This window comes from Arachis stenosperma, chromosome 4 (genome assembly GCF_014773155.1).
Source record: "Arachis stenosperma cultivar V10309 chromosome 4, arast.V10309.gnm1.PFL2, whole genome shotgun sequence".
In the NCBI taxonomy this organism is placed as follows: Eukaryota; Viridiplantae; Streptophyta; class Magnoliopsida; order Fabales; family Fabaceae; genus Arachis; species Arachis stenosperma.
In genome coordinates, this window is record NC_080380.1 from 99,841,310 (window position 1) to 99,846,559 (window position 5,250).

Sequence of the window (5,250 nt, forward strand, 5' to 3'; positions counted from 1 at the left end):
ATTTTTAAAAATCAAATCTTTTTAAAATTGTTTTCAAATCATATCTCTTCAATCACACCTTTTTGAAAAACCATAATTTTTCAATCATATCTTTTTCAAACTAGTTTTCAATCATATCTTTTTAATTTCTGATTTCAAAATCTTTTTCAAAAATTACTTGATTTCTTTCCCACTCTTGGTTTTCGAAAATCAATTAAAGTTTTTCAAAATGTTTTTAAAATCTTTTTAACTTAATTTTCGAAAAAAAATCCCTTCCCCTCTTCTCACATCCTTCTATTTATGGAGTACCACTCCTTCTCAATGCACAATTCGAACTCTATCTGATTAAGTTCGAATTCTTCTACCTCTTTCTTCTATTTTTCTGTTCCTCTGACACCTCAAGGAATCTCTATACTGTGACATAGAGGATTCCATATTTTCTTGTTCTCTTCTCTTTCTTATGAGCAGGAGCAAAGACAAAGGCATTCTTGTTGAAGCTGACCCTGAACCTGAAAGGACCTTGAAGCGAAAGCTAAGAGAAGCTAAGGCACAACTCTCTGTAGAGGACCTAACCGAATTCTTCAAAGAAGAAGAACACATGGCAGCCGAAAACAACAACAATGCCAACAATGCAAGGAAGGTGCTGGGTGACTTTACTGCACCTACTCCCGACTTCTATGGGAGAAGCATCTCTATCCCTGCCATTGGAGCAAACAACTTTGAGCTTAAGCCTCAATTAGTTTCTCTAATGCAACAGAATTGCAAGTTCCATGGACTTCCATTGGAAGATCCTCATCAGTTCTTAGCTGAATTCTTGCAAATCTGTGACACTGTCAAGACTAATGGGGTTGACCCTGAGGTCTACAGACTTATGCTATTCCCTTTTGCTGTAAGAGACAGAGCTAGGATATGGTTGGACTCACAACCTAAAGAAAGCCTGGACTCATGGGAAAAGCTAGTCAATGCCTTCTTGGCAAAGTTCTTTCCACCTCAAAAATTGAGTAAGCTTAGAGTGGAAGTCCAAACCTTCAGACAGAAGGATGGAGAATCCCTCTATGAAGCTTGGGAAAGATACAAACAACTGATCAGAAAATGTCCTTCTGACATGCTTTCTGAATGGAGCATCATAGGTATTTTCTATGATGGTCTCTCTGAACTATCCAAGATGTCTTTGGATAGCTCTGCTGGAGGATCTCTTCATCTGAAGAAGACGCCTACAGAAGCTCAAGAGCTAATTGAAATGGTTGCAAATAACCAATTCATGTACACTTCTGAAAGGAATCCTGTGAACAATGGGACAAGTCAGAAGAAAGGAGTTCTTGAGATTGATACTCTGAATGCCATTCTGGCTCAGAACAAGATATTGACTCAACAAGTCAATTTGATTTCTCAAAGTCTGTCTAGAATGAAAAATGCACCAAGCAGTACCAAGGATGCTTCATCTGAGGAAGAAGCCTATGATCCTGAGAACCCTTCAATGGAAGAGGTGAATTACCTAGGAGAACCCTATGGAAACACCTATAATTCTTCATGGAGAAATCACCCAAATTTCTCATGGAAGAATCAAGAGAGACCTCAACAAGGTTTCAACAACAATAATGGTGGAAGAAACAGGTTTAGCAATAGCAAACCTTTTCCATCACCTTCTCAGCAACAGACAGAGAATTCTAAGCAGAACCCTTCTGACTTAGCAACCATGGTCTCTGATCTAATCAAAACCACTCAAAGTTTCATGACTGAAACAAGATCCTCCATTAGGAATTTGGAGGCACAAGTGGGACAGCTGAGCAAGAAAGTTACTGAACTCCCTCCAAGTACTCTTCCAAGCAACACAGAAGAAAATCCAAAAGGAGAGTGCAAGGCCATCAACATGGCCGAATTTGGAGAGGAAGTGAACGCCACTGAGAAAGACCTTAGTGGGCGTGCACTGGCCTCCAATGAGTTCCCAAATGAGGAACCATGGGAATCTGAGGCTCAAAATGAGACCATAGAGATTCCATTGGATTTACTTCTGCCATTCATGAGCTCTGATGAGTATTCTTCCTCTGAAGAGGATGAGTATGTCACTGAAGAGCAAGTTGCTAAATACCTTGGAGCAATCATGAAGCTAAATGACAAGTTATTTGGAAATGAGACTTGGGAGAATGAACCCCCTTTGCTCACCAAAGAACTGGATGACTTGTCTAGGCAGAAATTATCTCAAAAGAGACAAGATCCTGGGAAGTTTTCCATACCTTGTACCATAGGCACCATGACCTTCAAGAAGGCTCTGTGTGACTTAGGGTCAAGTGTAAACCTCATGCCTCTCTCTGTAATGGAGAAGCTAGGGATCTTTGAGGTGCAAGCTGCAAGAATCTCATTAGAGATGGCAGACAACTCAAGAAAACAAGCTCATGGACTTGTAGAGGATGTTTTGGTGAAGATTGAAGACCACTACATCCCTGCTGATTTTATAGTCCTAGAGACTGGAAAGTGCATGGATGAATCTATCATCCTTGGCAGACCCTTCCTAGCCACAGCAAAGGCTGTGATTGATGTTGATGGAGGTGAACTGATCATTCAAGTGAATGAAGAATCCTTTGTGTATAAGGCTCAAGGATATCCCTCTGTCACCATGGAGAGGAAGCATGAAGAGCTTCTCTCAAATCAGAGTCAAACAGAGCCCCCACAGTCAAACTCTAAGTTTGGTGTTGGGAGGCCACAACCAAACTCTAAGTTTGGTGTTGAACCCCCACATTCAAACTCTAAGTTTGTTGTTGGGAGGTTCCAACATTGCTCTGAGTATCTGTGAGGCTCCATGAGAGCCCTCTGTCAAGCTACTGACATTAAAGAAGCGCTTGTTGGGAGGCAACCCAATGTTACATTTTATCTATTTTCTTTTGTTATTTTATATTTTTTGTAGGTTGATGATCATGAGAAGTCACAAAATCAAGTGAAAAAGCAAAAACAGAATGAAAAACAGGAAGAAAAATAGCACACCCTGGAGGAAGAACTTACTGGCGTTTAAACGCCAGTAAGGCTAGCAGGTGGGCGTTTAACGCCCAGTCTGGCACCATTCTGGGCGTTTAACGCCAGAAAGGGGCACCAGACTGGCGTTAAACGCCAGAAAAGGGCAAGAACCTGGCGTTAAACGCCAGAAATGGGCACCAACCCGGCGCTTAACGCCAGATTTGGCACAAAACGTGTTTTTGCATACCATTTGGTGCAGGGATGACTTTTCCTTGACACCACAGGATCTGTGGACCCCACAGGATCCCCACCTACCTCAACACTCCCTCTCTCCTTCACCCATTCACCAATCACCTCACCCCTCTTCCCCAAAAACCCTTCACCTATCAAATCCCATCTTTCTCTTCACCACTCACATCCATCCTTCATAAAACCCCACCTACCTCACCCTTCAAATTTAAACCACTTTCCCTCCCAAACCCACCCATACATGACCGAACCATGAACCCCACCTTTCCTATATATACCCTTCTTCACCCCTTCATTTTCACACAACCTAAACACCACTTCTCCCCCTCTTTGGCCGAACACTAAGCCACTCCCTTCTTCCTCATTTCTTCTTCTTCTACTCTCTTCTTTCTTCTTTTGCTCGAGGACGAGCAAACCTTTTAAGTTTGGTGTGGTAAAAGCATTGCTTTTTGTTTTTCCATAACCATTTATGGCATCCAAGGCCGGAGAAACCTCTAGAAAGAGGAAAGGGAAGGCAAAAGCTTCCACCTCCGAGTCATGGGAGATGGAGAGATTCATCTCAAGGGTGCATCAAGACCACTTCTATGAAGTTGTGGCCTTGAAGAAGGTGATCCCCGAGGTCCCTTTTTCACTCAAAAAGAGTGAATATCCGGAGATTCGACATGAGATCCGAAGAAGAGGTTGGGAAGTTCTTACCAACCCCATTCAACAAGTCAGAATCTTGATGGTTCAAGAATTCTATGCCAATGCATGGATCACCAAGAACCATGATCAAAGTGTGAACCCGGATCCAAAGAATTGGCTTACTATGGTTCGGGGGAAATACTTGGATTTTAGTCCGGAAAATGTAAGGTTAGCATTCAACTTGCCTATGATGCAAGGAGATGAACATCCTTACACTAGAAGGGTCAACTTTGATCAAAGGTTGGACCAAGTCCTCACAGTCATATGTGAAGAGGGCGCACAATGGAAGAGAGATTCAAGAAGGAAGCCGGTTCAATTGAGAAGGCATGACCTCAAACCCGTGGCTAGAGGATGGTTGGAGTTTATCCAACGCTCAATCATTCCCACTAGCAACCGGTCCGAAGTTACTCTAGACCGGGCCATCATGATCCATAGCATCATGATTGGAGAAGAAGTGGAAGTTCATGAGGTTATAGCCCAAGAACTCTATAAGGTGGCGGATAAGTCCTCTACCTTAGCAAGGTTAGCCTTTCCTCATCTCATTTGTCACCTCTGTTATTCAGTTGGAGTTGTCATAGAGGGAGATGTCCTTATTGATGAGGACAAGCCCATCACCAAGAAAAGGATGGAGCAAACAAGAGACCCCTCTCATCATGAGATCCCTGAGATACCTCAAGGGATGCACTTTCCTCCACAAGACTATTGGGAACAACTAAACACCTCCCTAGGAGAATTGAGTTCCAACATGGGACAACTAAGGGTGGAGCACCAAGAACATTCCATCCTCCTCCATGAAATTAGAGAAGATCAAAGAATCATGAGAGAGGAGCAACAAAGACAAGGAAGAGACATTGAGGAGCTCAAGCACTCCATAAGACCTTCAAGAGGAAGAACAAGCCGCCATCACTAAGGTGGACCCGTTCTTTAATCTCCTTGTTCTTTATTTTCTTGTTTTTCGAATTTTAGTGCTTATGTTTATCAATGTTTGTGTCTTGTGATCATTAGTGTCTTAGTGTCTATGCCTTAAAGTTATGAATGTCCTATGAATCCATCACCTTTCTTAAATGAAAACTGTTTTTATTACAAAAGAACAAGAAGTACAGGATTTCGAATTCATCTTTAAAACTAGCTTAATTAGTTTGATGTGGTGACAATACTTTTTGTTTTCTGAATGTATGCTTAAACAGTGCATATGTCTTTTGAATTTGTTGTTCATGAATGTTAAAATTGTTGGCTCTTGAAAGAATGATGAAAAAGGAGACATGTTACTGAGGATCTGAAAAATCATAAAAATGATTCTTGAAGCAAGAAAAAGCAGTGAATACAAAAAAAAAAGAGAAAAGCGAAAAAAAGAGAAGAAAACGAAAAAAAGGAGAAAGAGAAAAAGAA

At 41.5% G+C, this 5,250-nt stretch overlaps 1 non-coding gene across 1 annotated transcript; it reads right to left on the reverse strand.

The window, feature by feature from the left end:
• Window positions 1-982: 982 nt before the first annotated feature.
• On the reverse strand, window positions 983-1,090 carry LOC130977896 (small nucleolar RNA R71). The gene has a single exon (XR_009085568.1). It is a non-coding gene; the product is annotated as a small nucleolar RNA R71 (small nucleolar RNA).
• Window positions 1,091-5,250: the final 4,160 nt, after the last annotated feature.